Source organism: Lepisma saccharinum, chromosome 1 (assembly GCF_977018435.1).
Source record: "Lepisma saccharinum chromosome 1, izLepSacc3.1, whole genome shotgun sequence".
NCBI classification, from domain to species: Eukaryota; Metazoa; Arthropoda; class Insecta; order Zygentoma; family Lepismatidae; genus Lepisma; species Lepisma saccharinum.
In genome coordinates this window covers 186,946,189-186,967,431 of record NC_139229.1, presented here as the reverse complement: position 1 = coordinate 186,967,431, position 21,243 = coordinate 186,946,189, and the positions used below count along the sequence as shown (strand labels likewise).

Genomic DNA, 21,243 nt, shown 5'->3' with positions numbered 1-21,243 from the left:
CTTCCGGCGACGTTGGAATTGAATTAACGTCGTTGGAAGTTCGGATAAACCACAGATTTTAAGCTGACCAGACTGCCTGGAAAAATCTAGTGCACCCTTGGTAATTATTGATCGAGTTAGAGAACCATGTAAGAGCGAGGTTATGTACGAATAACGAGCTCTGGGAGAAGAAGTAAGCATGTCGGTTGCAGTATGCCGTTGTAGCGAAAGCATGTCTGACCATTCGTGTTGTCCAGCAAAGGCGACTTGTATAGCACCGGTGTTCTAGCAGCGTGGCAAAATACAAGGGGTGTTTTTATTCTGAAATGAGAGATAAACATAAGGCATGGAATGAGAGTTCGCGAGAAGTGTTTTCGGGACCTGTGTTGTGTAAACAACTGTGATTAGAAAGGTGGCTCAAGAGCGTGAGTGCTTTGTTTATGGTATTGTCAATGTTTTGTGGATACCGTTGTAGGCCTCCAGGGATTGATATTGGCATTTTATTTGGTAGGTCATAGTTTCGTACTCGACTTCAATTTAAAAACACTTCTTTTTGCTGCCGTTTGCGGTCGATTTCGTTTCCCCGTGTTTGAAAGTGTGCGCATATGTTGACAGTGTATCAAATTGAATATTAAAATATTGATCGTTTGACTGTGCGTAGCATAATGTGTTGGTCTTGTATGCAGAGAATAATATAAATACGATTATACTCTATTTTTGGGTTGCCAAGGCCCATATTCTTACTAAATTGTTTGTTCTTGTGGTAATATAGGGATACATTTGTATTTATTTCCGTTGCTATTGCACGTACCGGGATTCGAATAGGAACGTAATCGAGAGTTTTGAGTTGTTTTTTTTAAATTCAGTGCAAAGTGTAATTTATTTGCTATTGAGGGTTGGTTCTTCATAAAACAAAAATTTAGTGTTGACATTGCATGCTTATTTGAATTTTATTTCATTCGTACACACATAAAATATTTTTTTAATTTCATTTTAATTTTCATTTGATATTGACTCTCGCCAGGCCCATATACCTGCATTATCGTGCAGTAGGAAGAGAAATAGTGGTATGTGTTGTTGTGATGAGTTGTTATGTCTTCCCGGCTGAGAAATCAGATTTTGTGCCAGGTATTAAAAACAGTGCTGAATAAGAGAGGCAGTTGTGAAAGCGGGTGAAGAAAGTGTGTTGAGCCTGTGTAGTTGGTAGTGCCAGGCCAGACGTGGACTGGTCCGATCTATCTTTAGAAAAGAGCTGAGCAAAGTTATTTTTGGGGGTAGCCAAAGACATCAGCCTCAAGGGCTATAGATGTGGATGGGAAGTCTCGCCAATTTATCAGAGGGGATGGAACAGTTGTGCGCTTACATTTAGCCCCACCCCTTCGAAGAGACAGAAGGGAAGGTATTGTTTCTAATTTAGGATACAAGGACTCCTGCTGGGCACTTTATGCACCGAGGCTAATCGGCTGGTGTGTTAACATCAACCTCAAGTTAGCGCCGTCATCATTTTGTTGTTCGGGGGTGGCAAGCAGTATTTAACGTATTTCACACACATTTTAATCCTTTTAAAAAAAGAACAACAGATAATTACAATTTTGCAGAAATAATATTTTTTGTCGATACTTTTAGAAATACAATTGTTGGAGGGTCAGTTGATACCCCTCTGTTCTGCCATGGTCTCATATCTAGCATAAGCACCATTGTGTTCCGTTTATACCGAAAATACAATAAATTAAAATAGAAATTTATTTTTATTAAAAATTTTATTTTTATAAATATAAATAATGCAAAGTGCTGAATCTAGCTATTTTAACTTCTGATTTTATAATAATTATTAAAAATAATGATAATAATGCATTTGTTCATTGAGAAAATTAGCGAATTACATTCACTTTATATGTTGACAAGGCGATGTTTTCTGGTAATTTCTGTAGATTAATATCGAATGCATAAATTCTAGATTTAAAATTATTTTGTAAAATTTTAAAAGGAGGCCTTACGATCGATAATTCTTATTAATGACAAGCTTTAGCATTCTGGCGATTATCCTGAAAACGTCTTTGCAAGTGATGCGATTGTGTATATATATATTTAAAACAAATCTGTATTATGTTACTCTTATGTATATACCAAGGTTGCAGCCAGTTAAGGTTCGATTCACAGGCTTTTCCGTGCTTTAAAATAACGAATACAGTTCTGCATGATGGTCATATATTTTAATATCTTGATTTAGTGCAATAAGCACGGAATAACAAACCGGGTAATAAGCAATAAAAATGAGAATTGCATGTGCAATATGAAATTATCGCTCTTCATTCAGGCTTCCGTATTTTTGTTTGCCATGCAAGGTGAACTTGCCTGTTTCACATGACTTTATTATAATGAAGGGGGCTTGGATAATCAACGAAGTGGATGCTTGTTGGTTCGAATCTTGCCTTGCCTGCTACAATAAGTTCAGCTCAACTCCCTGGATCAACATCCGTTTGAAAGGCATGCTGTTTTCTGGCTTTCTATACCGGAGTCCGCTGCTTATTTTCAAGTAGCTCCCCAGGTGTTTTCATGATGCCCGCGGTCCTCGAACGTGGGACCTCTCCTACCAAATGCAAGGGCGTTGATAATTCAGCCACACGTGTAAACTTGGCGAAGAACGGCGACTTTTTTATGGTTGAAGTTTGGAAATTTTTGCATTTATTGGTGTCTCCCAAAGATGGCGCCATCAGCCATCCACAATCAGACCTACCCACCCAGACCAAAACGTAATGGCAAACTTTTGAAAAACATTGGGTGGTCTGGACTCAGAGATATGTTGTATAAAATTGTACAACACATAACACATGCCATAAGCCATTGTCCTCCCTTACTTTCACAATAACGATATGAACACGCACAGTGTAAATAATATAGAACACTGACATGTATCAAATTAGAGATCTAACAAAGTATTGTAAACAGTAATTAAGTTCTTAGAATTCTTACGTGTATAATTATGAAATTGTTTGATTTGTTAAACGTTGGGATTTTTTTCTAAAATATAATAACAATAGGAGGTAAATTATTGGGTGGGCTCGAGCCCCACAGACCCATATAAGTTGGCGCCACCGCCGGCAAATCTTGTGATAAATATATAATGAAGATTTCAAACTCAGGATCTAATCACCCCTAGATCATAGAGATCTGTAGTGTAATAGTATTTTTTTTCTTCATATTTCCCATTAACACATAATTAGTTTATAATTTTTAATTATTATTGAAATTGAATGGAACCTAAAATGTAACACATTTGCAACATTTGAACACACATATACATACAACATATATATATATATTAATTACTACAATATTTACACTCCTATTATTGGTAAATAAATCCTTCATTGGATCCCCGCCATAACAATATGAATATGAAATAATTTTCCTTTGAAGTTTTGTCCAATGTCCCGCCTGTTGTCATGAACGCTGATGGCGAGTTATTTATGCGACATTAACTTAGTACTTGCCTAAGTTTTCACTTCAAATCCAGAAATTTATTGGGCATCAATGAGTTTCGTTTTTAACAGTCCATTGAGAATTGGAGCCAGAATAAACTTTTCCCTTTGCTATGTTGAACACATTTATTGGAATGGAAAATGTTGAATTCTGTATTTATATTTTTCATATTTTACGTCGTTTGTTTGCAGTATTTGACCAATAAGGAGAATGGTTAAATTAATAGACACTCGCAAATGAAAACCCACATAGGCAGTCGAACCTTTGGTATATAATTCTAATAACCTTGCTTTGGTACTGTGATCAAGTGGATAAATTTATCAGGACAGTGTTTGTTTGAATTAAACTACATCGATTCCTTTGGTGAGTGTGCAACTCTCAACCTTTCATTTGGATTTATGGTTGGGTCAGATTTCTAAGCAGATGGTTTGTTCGATCCCTGGTGGACGCAAGGATTTATGTCCGGTCCTGATTAGCCTTAAACTAACATCAGGTTAGTTAGGACGTTGAGGATGGTGGAATGATTCTAAGACAACAAACGCACAGGAGGACTCGTACTTGAATCTAATCAATACACCAAAGAACAAGTTGAGAAACCCTTATCAGAAAAAAAAAAAAAATATTTCCACTAGGGAATTTGTTTTAAATTGTACTCCTTGTGGACCAACCTCCTGATGAGTGAATATTCATGCATTTCCAAGTCTCTTTAGGCAGATGTTACAATGAGAAATTTACAAGACCATCGCCACCATAAAGTTGTCCACCAGTTTGTTCCCATTATAATCGCAAATAAATGATTAGGTATGATAGGTATAAATAATGTAAAAATGAAGGTAATCAAAGGCTTTGAGTTTTTTATATTGGAATTATTATTTCAGTATTCACTCCATTTGATATAAGAATGCAGGACTATATTTAGCATTGAAAGTCCAAAGTTACCTCACTTGGAAGTTTAATTACTAATATTGACCACGTGTATCGTAAAATAACTAAAAGAGATATATATCAACTTTACGGATCTTTTATTATTGTGAGTTTCATTTTTCAGCAGTTTTAGTTACATGTTTGTTCGTTTTTGATTTCTCTACTTGGCAGGATTTTTTCTGTTTTTGTTTGCTTTTTAACTGAGTCTTATGAATAGCACCAGCATCACGAACATTATGCAAACCTCAAGACCACTGACTCTTTCTGGTCAAACACCCTGGATTGCATTTAGCAGACTAGCGAGGTTCTGGCGACTGGACTCGCAGCCAGTGTAATCCTCTCTGGAACCTGTGTTGTGTGCTGTCCATATGTGTTTCTGATTGTCCTTTCGCCAATTTCATCTTGTCATTCATCCTCATGTTCGCGATTAGCCAATCTTTCTGGTTAGTTCCGCCGTTAATTCTGGGTGACTTCTTTCTGTCGCTTAGGAAGTGTTTGTTTCAGTGGTACGGTAAGCAAACACAGAACAGCGAACGGCGTTATTGTGCATTGAACTGACTTTCGCAGATAATAGACTTGGAAAATATTTCAGTATTAACATATTTTGCTAGCTTTACACTGACCAGATTCGCGGATGGTACGCGAATACGCTGACGCGCCTTTTATCTAACGGCCAGCGGGCTTCCGTTTACCGATATCACGGGGACTGAATTGCTGCGGACATCGCGTCACGATGGCATTAAGCTTGTTTTTTTTTGGTAATTTTACATTTCTTTCTACCACGTTGAGACTTGAGTATTCCGTTTTCTTTGATTCAGAATTTGGTGTGTGTACCAGCACAAGCAATATTCCAACATATGAAAAAAAGTGACAGTGCCATTATACTTTTATTAGAACGTACGTTTGTTTTTCCAACTACATTGTATTTTGATTCCATCGTAGGCTCTTTCGGTTCGAAATTACATCATGAAATCAAATTAAGGAGTCAGCTGAAGACGATAGAAGAATTACTGTTTCGAAATTTGCCGCGCCTTTTTTTTTTTGTAAGAAATAGTCTGCAGACAATGGACAAACAAGATTGTTTTTAAATGTATTTGTAAACCCTTGTACTTACAGGCAGGATGAAGTTTGTATGTTACGAAACTATTGAACACGATGAAAGTTGTACAGTTTATATCACATACTGACTGACAATCTTGACACTGATATTTTCTTCCTGTTCCGGGATCGAATCCCGACCTGGCCATGGTCATTCTTTTTGGTTGCCCCTTCATCAATTTTATCGTATCATCAATCATTCTCATCTTTGCGATTAGCCAAAAGTTGCAGAGAAGGGAAGTAAAGTAAATCAATCAATCAATCAATCTTTTCTTTCCTTTTTTTCCAGTGAAAGGTGTAAAATTCTAGCTATCTGCAGAAGTCATATAAAACTCATTTCAGGCCAAGAAGATAGTGGTCTTTCACGGAATTAGATGTATTTTCTTTCTTTAGCGCGATGATCGCTAAATGGAATCACTACAGTTGAGTTAAGTTTTCTTGTAAAACTGTTTTCTTTCTAGGCAAATACTTGACTGATGAATATGGGAAGGAGGTTAATATGTAAAGCGCTCACAGGAGTAAAAAATGCGGAAAATGTTAAAATAACATAAGATGTGCTAGATCCAGGAGTCGTACACTATATTGCGGATGTAGTGAAGTGAAAAAGTGTAATAGATTTATTCTGTATGGAGCAACACACCGTTCGGTATTTTTTTCCAAACACCTACTTTGTTTTTGTTCCATTCAAAGTATGGTCAGATTTCGGTAATTTCAGATTGAAGTCCCCGAACACATATTGTGTGTACTTTAAAAAGGATAAAATTTGTACATAATACAAATAAGGCACAGATACAAATAATACATTTGTAAAATAATACTAATTTCACTATTTCCCCGAAAGGTTTGTTAAGGTCGCATATTGGGAAATAAAAAACAAACAAAAAAAAACATGCAAACTTGTCTTTATACAGTTACCTTCAATATTCGTTCGGTTATTTCTCTCTTTGTTGGGTGTGTACATATTAAAATGTACCGAACAGAAAGAATAATCCGAAGGATAGTTACATGAGAGAGTTTCTTTCACAAATCGCAAATATTGGCGTTTAAAACCACTTTATGACCAAGAGATTCACTGTAACGTCCGAATGATTTTTGCAGTTTGATGTGGGTAAAGGTTGTATCAAAATCATGAGGTACCAATTGTTTTTAGCCCATTATTCGCCCAAAACTTGAAAAACCTGAAAAGTAAGAGAACCTTTATTTTTCGTTCACCTGGGGAATATTATTATAATTATTAATATTTAGAGTAAATTTATATCAACTGCTTGATTAGATATGGTATTGAGGCAAGCGATACTTACGAAAAATATAGTATGAACAACATACGCAGCGTCTCATCACAGCGCATAGAGAACGTGAAGGCAGATCAATTTTATTTAAAATGTTTTTATGTTCGACACCTCATTTCGACGTTACGAGCACTCTAAATACTCAATAATGTATATTTATTGGTTTTGTAATTACTATAAACAAATTGTATGACTTACGTATAAATAATATCCGCTTGTTATGACTGAATAAGCTGTGCAATAAAGTAAATTCGGTTTGGTTCATATTTTCCAATACTGAAACAGTCTCGAACAAGACAGAGAGTCTGGTCTTGTTATTTGCAAGGCCATCTCGGTACCTTCCTAGGCCTGTTTCTCTGCAAAACATTCCGTTTACGCTTATGATCTTTCAGTTGTTTGCATGATTATAGGGGTCGCAGAGTTCAGAGCGCAACAGTGGAAAGAAAAAACGGATGATGGATGATGCATTTTTCGCCTATAAAAAAAGTAAAAAATTGCCAAGTGGTGTATTTTTCTATGGATAAATATGTTACTCAAGACAACGGAAGTGCCACAGTCTATATAATGACATTAACATGTATAAAATGCAATAATCCTGACACCAAGATTTTTCTAACGACAAGACGAGTGAAATTGCAGTATTAGAAAAGAGGAAATAATGTCCTCGGAGATGTTTACAAACTCGCAGATATATATTTCCATAATGTGCATATGTTTTTTATCCACGAATAAACATGAACTGCTTCGGGTGGTTCACTTAAATATTTATTTATTTTACTTATTTACTTAAAAGTGTTTTTAAACTGCCGAGAACAGCTTTTCAGCCTTAATACAGCAGTATTACATGTTGTATTGTATGTTGACGTTGAATTATGCTGGACTCAAAAGCTGAGGAATATTCAACATTAAAAAAAAAAAAAAAGGTAAAGTGCTCCCCTGTGCATAGCACCACGCCATGAAGGCGTATAGGGGGTGTGGGGGTAACGCCCCACACTTTCTTGATCCGGTCGTGAGGGGGGGTGATGTGATCAGCATCACGCCCCTGACCGCCTTTACCCCCCAGGGTTTCCCCCAGGTACCCATGTTATTCGACGCTGGGTGGGCGCTTCCATCGTTAGAAAAGTTCCCGGATTTGAACCGGCCGGGGATCGAACCCGGGACCTTTAGCATGGTAGTCAGACGCGTTACCGACTGAGCCACCGCGGCCACAATTAACATTTTAAAATAACTATTTCCATTCAGGTAAAATTGGGGTGTATTTTAATAGTACGTTTTTTCCATGTAAGAACTATATTGCGTTTTACACAGCGCTGATTTCTTATTCTGTAGTTTGAAGTTGAAATTCCGTTATTCACAATCTGAATTTTGCAGGAGAGGGACTAGTGGTACTAGACAAGTTACTACAATATTAACATTTCATTTTGCGGTTCTTTAAGGGATTCTGGGTAAAAGTTGTGGGAAAAGAAGTGGTATCCGAACCACTGAGGTACCTCCTCCCCGACCTGTCATCGAAGCCAGGTCTACTTGATCAACCTAACTCGGCACTACCACACTGCAGTTATCGATGACAATATTTTCGTCCATCCAATTCCCAGTATAATTGGGATCGTGAACGTGAATAACTTATTGCTGGGTTAACCTGCGTTCTTGAATGGGACTTGTTTACTACAGGTTGCCTTCTCGGAACTGTACTGACGGGGTGGATGAATAAAGAAATGCACCCTTCGGGTCCGTACACCTGTCTATAACCACCCTTTTCTTACCCCTCGGCTCTGTGGAGAAGAAAGGAAAATTCACCGTCGGTTAATTTGAGAGATCAAAATTCCACAATTTCGTGAACGTTTCGTGTTGCCTCTGTTTTTATGTATTGTAAAGAACCTCAGGTTCTTGGATACATGCATCCGTTGGCAGAAGATAAACCGAACTTTTTGTTTCTCATCCCTAAGGGCAAAGGGGGAGAAGAGGGAGGACATGTCTTGGAGCTTGGTGACAGTTGAAGGTCGACCCGGCAGGTTTCCCACGAAACAGGACCGACCGAAGGCATGAAATGCTCGCCAGGTATGACCACTGGAGCATGCCAGCTATGCTGATGACATGATTTTCTCGTTTTCCACTCCGTATTGTTTGGTCATCCCGCTCTCTGAAGTTCCGCCAAGATATAAGACAACCATCACGGTGTCAGGGACTCGGGACTTGTCTGCCTCGAAGGTTTACGAGAGGGAGAGGAGACTTTTTTTTAGTAGTGTTATTCTTCTGGTCCTTCTCCTCTTGCCATCCCTCAAGGTCAAGGGGCGGGCCATTTAGATCTTCCCTCGAAGCAGCGATGGCAGGCTGAGGGATATTTCTGTCGGTGATTCCAGTCGGAGGGAAAAGTTAGTGTTTTCCCAAAGTCTCTGAAAAATGTAGGCAGGAAAACGCGAGAAATACTACACACATACTGGCCGATTCTCTTCATGTAGTATCTTTTATTTTACAAAATGATAGGATGGACAATCCAGAAATTTTCTGTAGTGACGAAAGGTTGGGTCATGTAAAACTGTTAGAATACGTATTTTCGGTAGACGTAAAGATACGTAATTGCCAAATTTGTCTTGTCCAGGAGGAAATGGGCAGTAAAGCAAGCGGAACTGCTGACTTTTGTTATTATGAGAAATTATGCCGTAATATTGTATTTAATTCACAAATCTGGGATGTAAATGAAACCCAACAGAGAACTTGCATCTCTTTTTGAATTCCGATTACTTTACATCGCTTTCCATTTCTTGGGTTAATTGCGACGATGAAGATAAACTAATGAGAACTCGATGGTGGGACAGACGCAAATACATATCCATGCCTCAACTAGGGTTCGAATCTGGAACATCGGGCTTCGTAGCGCGTTGCGATGACCTTTCCGACACAGAGATGAGCGCAATCGCAAATCAGAACCATACATTTCTAGGCTTTCAGTTTTGCCCATCTTCGCTACTTTGTTAACATGATACAGTTTGGTAGAATTTATATTCTTGTGTTTTCTTGATCCTCGTAATAAAACTAAGTGAAATATGGACAGATTGAGATTTTGTTTCTCCTGGAATATGATGATTTCTGCCCTTGCAAGTAGGTGTTAACAGGAGTAGTTTGCTTAGGGACTTACTGAAAAACGCGCTGAAATTATTACAACTTAACGGCCTGTCCCGAAAAAAACAACCGATCCTTCCCGATGGCGTGGGGGTAACGTCGTCGCCTTGTAATCAAGGATATCCGGGTTCGATACTCTGGTAGAGGCGCATTGCACAGTGGTTCGGATCCCACTTTAAACTGTAGATACAGTCCCGATTAGCCTTTCTGTGCATAAAGTGAACTTAAACTCAACCGAAAACAATCTTGCATACTTTATTACATTTTGGTTTTCACCATCAGCTAACTTGTCTATCCGAAAATAACATAGGCATTTGAGAGTGTGTCTTAATGATTACATAAGAACCGCACCTTTCCCTCGATTCTATAAAGTGTTCGGTTGATGGCTGTTTGGTTCGGAACTTGTTCGAGTCCACGATATATTTGTCTTCTAAATTTGGCTACAAGCGTATTTTTCCAATATGTTATTGTCTTTTTTTTGTATAAATAATCCTCAAGTTGAGTGGGGATTTGCATGGGAAGAGGGCGAAATTTGGCTTCCATGAGAGGATTCTGTGAAATAAGTGTCCCGATGCCCCGAAGACTTGTCGAGTCTGCTCACAATGTTCGGAACCTCGTGAAAATTCGGCGCTTTTTACCCCTCCCGCTTCTTTTCCGCCGGCGCAACAAGTTGGTACGGAGCGAGCGACACCGATCTTCTCCCTGAAGAATCATCAGAGTCATTTGTGTGTAAATCGTGAATGAAATTTGTGCAAATCCTATCTGGATTCTGTGCTCCCTCTCCGACTCTGCCTCTCTCTCTCTCCCCCCTCTATTTCCCGGTTGAGTTTGCAATTACGAGACCTTTTACACCACTCCCCTCCCTTTTCGTCTCTTCTCCCCCCTTCCCTCTCTCTTTGCTCTCGAGCCAACCCCTTTCAGCATAACACGAGGCTAGGCCAGAGGTAGACGTGAGGGTGCGTCGGGGCGGAAAATCAATATAGAAGCAAGCTATTCCCGTCCACCACTGGCCCAACGCCGCCTACACAAGAGAGGCTTAGTGACTGCACACTTGTAGCACTGTAAACATACCCATAACGGCCTCTGTAACATAATGTTCGGTGAGCCTAACTTACAAACCGTTGTGGTAGTTAATTTCAATGGAATGATCTTCCGCCGTTTGTAGTGTTATTGCCTGCCTGGGTTAATCATAATACGCTGACCCCCTCTCTCCCCCACACAGAGGAATAAAAAGATGGACTTTTGGTTCCTGTCTTTATGTTTTCTTTTCAGTGTTAATTTCCCACCACTTCCTTTGTTAGATTTTAAATTTCAGTCAACATTTCTTTCCTTTCATTATTTGAGCAACTAAAAAGAGTTGCACCGAAAAGGAAAGATATGCATGTAAATATGCTATAATAATAATAATAGTTGGAGCTAATAATAATAATAGATGGAGCTAATAATAATAATTATAATAATATCAGGAGCTGACAGAGTTTTCAGTTTAAGATGCCAGAGGTCAAAGGTTCGAACAATGACCAAGGCATTCGTCCCATCATCATAACAGTTAGGCTGAAAAGTTCATAGGCTGACTCATAGATGGTGTTACTAGAATTAAATCCATGTGATTTTTACTTAGTACTAACCTTCAAAAGATACGTGTATAAATTTCACAGCTGCCGGATAATTAGTTCGTGAGATATAGCATTGTGAGTGAAGCAGCTTTTGTTATTGTGAAAAAATGGATAAAAAAGAATTTCGTGTGTTAGTAAAGCATTGCTTTTTGGCAAAAAAAAAAAAAAAAAATACTGTTGAAGCCAAGGCTTGGCTTCATAAACATTATTCGGACTCTGCACCAGGAAAATCAACCGTTGAGAAGTGGTTTGCTAAATTTAAACGAGGCGAAATGAGCATCGAAGACGATGCACGCAGTGGACGCCCCAAAGAGGCTGTTACCGACGAAAACATCAAAAAAGTCCACAAAATAATTTTAAATGATCGTAAAGTGAAGTTGATCGAGATAGCTGAGACTTTAAAAATATCAAAGGAACGTGTTGGACATATTGTGCATGAATATTTGAACATGCGAAAGCTGTGTGCAAAATGGGTGCCGCGCGTGCTGTTTCATCAAGACAATGCACCGTGTCACAAATCAATGAAAACGATGGCAAAATTATATGAATTAGACTACGAATTGCTTCCCCATCCACCATATTCTCCAGATCTGGCCCCCAGTGACTTTTTGCTCTTTGCAGACCTTAAAAGAATGCTCGCTGGAAAGAAATTTAGCACTGATGAAGAGGTAATCGCCGAAACTGAGGCCTATTTTGAGGCTAAAGAGAAATCGTACTATAAAAATGGCATCGAAAAATTGTATGACCGCTATAATCGTTGTATCGCCCTCGAAGGCAACTATATTGAATAATAAAATCGAATTTTGTCAAAAAAATATTTTTTACTATGTTAGCCTACGAACTTTTCAGCCCAACTGTTAATATCTGTTCATTCATCCTCATTTTTCCCATTAACCAGAGAGATAGACAAGCGGTGTAAGAGGGCCGAAATAGAAAGAAGGAAATAATGATAATATGAAAACTCTTGTAATTAACAATTTCTGCGAAAAGATAGTTAGACATGTGCAAATGGAAGAATGAAAGGAAGTGGACAAGATCTGATGTTAATAGACCTATAGAGACGTCAAGAATGAAGTGGAGAAACCTTGCTGAAGTACTGCATTGATGATGCCTAGAACAGGGATACGTAAACAGTTTATGTTGCTGCGACAGTAAACCATTTGGGGAGAGGACAGAAATTCCGTTTGAATTCCCATTCAGGGAACAACAACTGTAAAGCAATTGTCAAATTCATGTACTGTTGCAGAACTCCAATCGTACAGAATATCCATGAAAGTAATAATTTGTGCTTTGAAACATCCCAAATGCTAATGAAACGTTGATGATAAATTTGCAGTGTTAGTGTTGCCCACGAGACGAGACTTTGGCCTGTCTCGTGGAAATGCTGTCTCGTCTCGAAAATATTCGTTTGTCTTATGACACATGGTCAATCTCGTCTCGTCTCGAATTTTTAAAAGCTTGTCCCGTCTCGTCCCGTGGGCAACACTATGCAGTGTGTATGAAATAAAAACATACAGTGGCATGACCACCACTTGCAATTTTAGACCTTCTAAAAATTGTTGAATATTTACGAGTTGATCAATGTCGTTTTGCAAAGGCTTGCGTCTTTCTGAATTACGTTGTTTCCTCACTGGTAATATTCATGTTCAGTATTTCCTTGGATCGGATCGTTTGTAATATTTATGCCATTCCGCATACTTGGTGAGATGCAGGCTGTTTGTTACAATTTGGGACCTTTTCCCACCCCTTCTTTGATTTTAATTTGGCTGTGGTTATTTTTAATTGTGTATTACTGTTGGTGTTCATTTTCTTCTCTCTCTCTATAATTTTCAATTTCGGTCTTCCCTTCTTTCCGACGTTTACCATTTAGTTACAGGTGGAGGATTTACAGTTTTTCTTAGAAGCCCAGCAAAATTATTACCATGTTGAGTTTTGGTTTAGAAGGGAGAAAATGTCGTGGATTTTCTTTTACATTTCTTTACTACTTTCTTTTATTGTTTAATTTTCAATATTATTTTCACGGAAACCGAGTAGATTGTATACTTAAAAAGTTAATGGGTGAAAAATAAAAATTTGCCGCACACACTGCATTCTCGTATTTCTTGGGACTGTCTGCAGATTGTTGCATTGGCCAATCTGTACACAGATTGACGATCATTTCTCTGGAATGAAATGTCTTTATATTTATTTTCGTTCCCACGCACACAAAGTAAACCCAATCTTAAAAAATATATATCTATGCATCACGCAACCGTTATTTATAACCATTATCGATGATATAGTATTCAAATTTAAATAAAATACTGTTGTGTCCCGTTTTAGTAAATTTTCAGGTAGACTGTTAAATTTTAAATGTAGAATATTGTCAATTTTACCTTTATTCTTAAAACTTATCTTAGGAACGTGACATGCTGTCTCCAAAAAAAACATGTAGATGATTTATAAATATCGCCAGTCTACATCCGCGGTTTCCTTGACATGGGCCACAAAAAATCAATGCCCGGGGAAAGTTTACAGTATGTCCATTATTACATGATCTTCAAGCTGAAGTGGTAGCATTTTAAAAAAATGAATTTCACTTTAACGCCTAATGGCTACTTTCACCGCCACAGGGACGGATGGGTTGGATATAATAGAGAAATTAGTTGAGTTTTATAACACTTATGGGTAAATAATATTTGCTGTCTTTTTTTCTCGTGACGCGAGGACTTAACAACGCTGATATACGTTACAGGAAATGGATAAGGAGGAATGCATATTGTTAAGCTACTACTCATGTTCAGGCTTCGGCAACTTTATCGTGTCTGATGTGATTAGAGTACCAGAATGTTTATTTTTTCTTCAGACAGGAAACCATTAAGGCATCAGATTAAGACATGGTAATATATTCTGGCAGTGATATCTATTAATGTTTGTGGTAAAGGGCATATTCATCCTACATTATGAATAATTCATAGTTATGGGATGCTTCAGTAACATGAAACAATTCCCCACTCCCAGCTTTCCTCTTCTAGGTGGAACATGTGCAAACTTGTATCGATTATGAGATAATAATAATTACATCAGCCCAGCTTTCAGCATAACTTACGGGATAGACGATATGTGTAAACAAAACAAAATGCTGTATAATGAATGGCCTCCTCATCATTTGAACTTTTGTTAAATTTCTGCTAATCAAACAAAATTATAAAGCCAGGGTTCTCATGTTTTGTGACTCGTGTGTGGCTGATAAACAAAATGCTGAAAATAAAATAATGAGGTTAGTTGGATTAATTTACATACATTTCAATACTAAATCTATACATTTTTCATGATTAATCATGATTATAGCATTATACGATCGCAGTGTGTGCTGAAATATATCCCGAAACAAGAAGTAAATTGGAGTAGAGGAAAAAAGTGTATTTAGTTAATATTGTAATATTTTAAATATTGGTACTTGCCAAAAACATCGGAATTTTTGCAACAAATGCGTGTTATATGAGAACGGAAACTGTACGTGAATTTTTCTCAGGGCGTTAGAGTAGGGACTGTGGTAGTTTTCAAGGTTTTTTCCCCTTCGGAAAAACAAAATCGTCGACAAAACCGAGGTATTATGCCCAGATCTGTAACAGTAACAGAGGACGGAAGATTCTTCAACATGGTGTGGCGCCTACCCTACGTACAGAGCGGAAACTGCCAAAGTAAAGGGTGTCAGGGAAGAAAATATAAATCTCCTCTTCAGGAGGCCTAACACTGGGTCGTGACGTAAGCGTATAGGTGGGTAGGCTGTTCTTCTTTTGTCACCATTCGTTGTTATGATAGGCCGAGGAGGTCGTGACCGCAAAAGTGGAAGAACCACACCATAAAACGTCTCCAGACAAAAGACGAGAGAGAGGGAGACCGGTCTGTTCAAGAGATCAGAGGCTTAGCCAAGTAATGACTTCCACAAGGTTGGGGGAGGGGGAAGATGAACCTTGGTCGTCAGGTGAGGGCAGGTAACTTGCCAGGAGTCCCTGGTGCAGCACGTAAAAAAAAATGTTCCTTTTTTTACAACCCCTACTTTTGGTTTGGTTAATCCAAAACCACAACCGATTCGTGCGTTTCAGTTGTTTCTATTACAAGTAATGTTTTGATTGGCAAGAAGACTGTCTTAGTAAATAGTATTTAAATTCATGTATTTATTTATCTGAATTTCGGCACAGATAACTAAATAGGTGATATCTGGTCGCTGTGTCAACATGACTGTAGCGATCTCTAGCGGAATTGGAAGCATAACATGCTGCGGGTCCCAGGTTCCAATACGAGTTTCCGCCATCATCTATTTTATGACCAGCGCTCGTGAAGTTGCTAAAAGTGGGAATTTTCAACATGATGTTAAACATAGTAATCTCTTCCTCATCAGTTAGAAACATAAAATATTGTTTGGTCTTTTGGGGTTCATTAGTCATATTGCTGTATTTTTGCAGGTTTTTGTTGCACTGTAGGCTAACCATTTTTATTTTTCTTAACAACAGTCGTTTATTGTACGTATTTCATCCCAAAACCCATCAGAATTGATTGATTGGTTTGCTATATTCGCCTTTTGTGCCACTTTTGGCTAATTTGCGAAGAGGGGGATGAGTGATGATGTGATGAAATTGATGAATGGACACTCACAAACATCCATGCCCAGGCCAGGATTCGAATCCTGAACACCTGGCGCCATAGCGCGATGTGCTAACCACTCTACCACGGGTGCCGGCCCCATCAGAATCGAATTATTCGAGTTCTATCTGTCACAAGTACGTGCCCATTTTGATATTTATGAAAAGTTCAACAGTGCATTTTAATATCTAAAGTAACTTGTAGGTATTTTTAAATAAATGTAACTTTTGCAGTTTTATAGGTCATTTTTGGGGAATTTTAGGTCATTAATTTCCGATACCTGTTCATCATCATAATTCTCCCTCGTCGTCATGATTAACTTGTAAAGTTAGAAAAATCGACGTAAAATAGCCAAATTGAAATACAGCCTACTTGGCCGCCCTCATTCTTGTGTTAGCAAGACAGATATTTACTCTCTCTCACTCGCCCATTCTCAAATTTTCTTCGATACCCTCCCAATATTATTTTTGATATTTTGTATTTATCGGTCTACGTCGATAAAAAGGTGAACGAATGAAGTTGAAAAACGTACAGAAGAAATTATTTTATTACAACATCTGTAAGTATTAAAGATATTCAAACATCGGAATTATCAAAGGTCCTACTATTTAAGTTTATAATTAGACCTCGGATTTTTAGGTTCTAAAAAGTGTGCTTTTAGGTTCCTAAAATAGGCTCTAAAAATAAAAAAATAGGCTCTAAAAATAAAAATAGGCTCTAAAAATAAAAAATAGGCTCTAAAAATCCTAAAATAGGCTCTAAAAATCCAAAAATAGGCTCTAAAATCCTAAAATAGGCTCTAAAAATCCTAAAATAGGTTCGAAAAATCCTAAAATAGGTCCTAAAAATCTTGTTAGGCTCGAAAAATCCTGAAGTAGGTTAAAAAAAACAACTTAAAATAGTTTAAAATTCCTGAAAAATGCTGATTAGGTAAAATCAACTCTTCGCTGCATAGTTAGGCAACAATCTTTTTTCTTGTCATCGACAGTCAAATTTGGCAATTTTGTCTGTGAGGATCATCTTATATGAGGAAAACAATCTTTCAACAAAAACATAGTCAGTGGTGCAAACTTCAATGTTGAAATGTTAGTTTGCAAGAAGTGAATGCCACAAAGCACCGAAGTGACGCGAAAAGTGAGCAAGACCACACAGATCAGACTACTTTGGATTGTACAGGTAACAGTGGCACCAGACATTTTGCTTTGTTTTTGGGGGAAAGGAAATTAACAGAGAGTATGTTTCAAACACGTTCGTCATTGAATTTTTTTGTGACCACAGAAAGCAAATGTCTCCGTGTGACATAAAAATCCTGTAAAACCTTTAAAAATATATAAAAACCTAAAAAAAGGCTTGATTTAGGCGGTTAAACCTAAGCTAGGTTCTAACAATCAAAATAGTTTTTTTAGGCACTATAAAACTTAATCAGTTGTTGCGTTTTTTTAACGAAACGACATACCTTATTATTTCTTGCGTACCTGTAAAGGAAAAACTAGGTTGAAAACCTAAAATCCGACGTCTATTTATATTTCACCGAACATTTCCTTGACGAGAATTGCCATCCAAGATGTGTAATTTAACGTTAACAGCCAAACCAAGGAGTCTGCCTATATTTTCGAATATTCCGGGCAGGTACGTATCTAGAATTAAATTTCGGGGGAGGGGGTCCGAACAAAGTGTCTCACGTGCAACAACAACAACATCAATAATAATATAAAGTAATAATAACAATAATGAGCCGCCCCCCGTGGCGGAGTGGTTAACACATCACGCTACGACGCCAGGGGTCCCGGGTTCGAATCCAGGCCTCGATGTTAGTGAGTGTCCATTCATCAATTTCATCATGTCATCGCTCATCCCCATCTTCGCAAATTAGCCAAAAGTGGCACAAGAAGCGAAGTAAAATAACGCAAATAATAATAAAAAATAACAACAATAATTATAATCAATAGCTTAATAAGATTATAATAATAATAATATTTTAATAGGTAAATTAATAGTAATTATTATTTTTATTATTGCACGAACAGATAAAGAAAGGCATGTATTATTTATCTGGCTTATGTGTAGTTGAGATCACTAACATTTGTGTAAAAACAGTTGTCCTACCAAAGAAAGTATTTTTTACATTTAGATTTGGACTTGGTTAGTTTTTCGGGGAGAGAAGGGGGTACGGACCCCTCACCTAAATACCCCTTGATTTCGGGGCATGGAAGACCAGTATGAGTGAAACAAGGAAGGTAGCGTAGCGTACTTATGACACTTTGCTAACTACAAAATTAACGTTATATAAACAGCAGCATACGGCTGTACGTACCAGCAATTTTTAATAGCCGAAGTGTTGTACTGGATAATGATAGATTGAGCGCAAGAAATATCAATTAGGAGTGCTATTTTCCATTAGAACCCCTTTCATAGGTGCTGCTGTTGTGTTATGTGGTCTTTTATTTAGCTCGCACAGCATGTCGTTACGAAGAGAGAGAGAGAGAGAGAGAAGAAAAAAATTGCCTGGAACGAGTTTGCTCTGGCCCAATCACGCACGCATTCTAAACCGTTTACTTCTACACGTCCATTGATTTGCAGCTTATAGCACACTCTCCCCTTATTCAATAAACCGGTTTCCTTCCTGTTTGTGTTAAGTTTCAGACAGTGGCGGTTATTGGGTTTCAAAACTGGGGGGCAAGGTGCCAAAACTGTGGGGGGCTGAGACAGTATATTTCTCTTTGTAGATAAGGTTTAGCATGGTGCGAGTGGCGAAAGTAAGGGGGGGCAACAGCCTCCAATCGCCGCCACTGGTTTCAGATTATAGAGGTTCTCTGGAACTAGGAACATGGAGGCTAGCAGGGAATTTGATATGCTAGTTAAGTGCAAAATTCAAGGTATTTCACAAGATATGCATTGGTATCCAATAGTAAATGGCTTGTGTTCATTGGGTATTTCACGTAGGGAATTTGCTACAGCAGTGCTTCCTTTTTTTTAAGTAGTGATGTGACCTTCCAAAATTACACGCGAACAGTGGCGTACCACTTGTGACAAGCGAGAAAATGTAATTTACCTCTTACTTATTCTAATATATATTTCAGATGAACAATTTTTTTTTTTTTGCCAGTGGTGGGGATCGAACCTACTATAGACGTATGATTTACTGTAAATCTAGTGCGCTGACCGTGGCTGTATGGAATAGGTTTATACACTGACAAAAAAAAAAAAATCCGTTCCCCAGAAGTCGAGAGAAGAGATGCTTTCTCAAAACGTAGTGTTACGCAGAAACAATGTTTTTGTATGAATTAAAAAAACGTTTGTTTTACGATTCTGGTAAAAAAAAAAGTTAGCCTTTACTAAATTCGATCACTTTGACTATTTTTTTTGTAACTGGCGAACAGGAATTTGTTTTTCGCCTATTTAAGCAAAATGGTTACGAGAAACTATTTTTGATTTTCCAAATAATAAGTAGAAGTAAAAATGGCTATCCAATGAACATTGTTAATAAAGCAAACATTTTTTAAAATTACACATATTAATGAGGGTGTTTTTTGTACTTGATTGGCCTTGTGTAAAGGCTTAAGACATCGTACTAACATTGAGGATAATGATAAATATGATGAATTCCAGAAGCTATAGGAGAAAACCCCATGAAACCTCATACTTTATTTAATTATGAAATTTATGCATTTATATGTAAAAGGAAAGCAGCAGGTTGATTCTACCCCTCATTGTATCCCCAGGTTATGTTAATTACTGGTTGAGGATCCGTGATCTATAGGAATAGAAGTATAAAGTTGCAGATTTAGGGAGTTACGCATTCATTTTAAAAACTACAAAAGTAAATATCAAGGAAAGTTCTAACTTTGGAATAGTACGTGATGTTACGAGTGAAGGAGCTAAAAATGTGGTGGCGTGACACTATTATTCCGAAGACACCCAAATGAGAACCTCACTTCCACGTACTACACTCCGTACTACATTTTGCAGACTAACGAAGCTTTGCCGCCTGGACTCACAGCCAGTATAATCCTCTGTGGGATATGATCAACTTGCATTCTCATCCTCCCGATTAGCTAAACGTGACAGAAAAGCGGAGTAAAATAAACCAAATTAATCAATCAATCAATTAAAAATGTGGCATGTTGAGTGCCCTGTTCTTCAAAATATTTAATATATAAACCCTCTCTTGTCAGCAAAGTCAAGAGTAGTTTAACTTAAAAATTTACTACAATCACGAAACATTTAGGGGGAGAATCGCGTGAATATAGTCCGTACTCTTTTGGGAGTATGACGATTCCAACTTGATCAATATATTGAGTTTTTGGATGGCAATGTAATTTTTCTTCTCCTCCCACACCCTGTTTTTTTTTCCATAACATATGTCGTAACTCTTGCAACTCCCAATGACATCCTTCTGTATAAAATAGAGCAACATTTTAAAAAAATTATCCGAAAACCATGCTCTGGGGAATGACACTTTCATAAACAGATTTCTTGTTTACAGGTTGCATTACTAATTTTAATTCAACTCAAATTTTTATCTGCAGTTAAATTGAATTTACACGTTTGAAAAGTTAATAGCAAATTGTAACTCGGCCATGATTGAAGATTGTAGCAGTGACAACATGAAATGCGAACGGTTCCATGATAAACAATGGTAGTCTACCCAGGATTTTATGCGAATTGTAATGCTTCAATTCCAATGAACCACTACAGTCAAAAAAGTTGGACTAAGCCGAATCTAAAGGCATCTGTTGCGTCTGTAATTTTTTTTATTCTTATTATGCACATTCATTTTCGAAGTAGTGTCCCTCGGCCACGATGCATGCGTCTGTACTATTCGTAAGCACTACAAATGTGCATTTCTCAGAGGAATATAGATTCCAAATTGTCATAGGTGGTCTAGTTCCGGGGGTTTCATTGTCGTTGGTCCGAGGTGTCGCGGCTCTCACGCAACATGCATAGATAATAATGCTTGAATACGGGTACATTTGTCAGATAATGAAATAAGCCGTAGAAGAAAACATTTCTCATATTGACTTCCCTTCATATAATTTCCGGACTCAAATAATATCTTTGAAAACCTGACCACACTTTGGTAAACCGTCTCATACATCATCTCGTTC

General features: G+C 37.7%; 1 protein-coding gene across 1 annotated transcript in view; it reads left to right on the top strand.

Annotated features, from left to right (window-relative positions):
• Positions 1–224: 224 nt before the first annotated feature.
• Positions 225–21,243, top strand: part of sd (TEA domain transcription factor 1 homolog scalloped) — a 209,988-nt gene continuing 188,969 nt past the window's right edge. The window contains exon 1 of the mRNA XM_083144523.1: positions 225–486. The gene's annotated coding sequence lies outside the window, so the exon portion shown is untranslated. The remainder of the gene's footprint in view (positions 487–21,243) is intronic.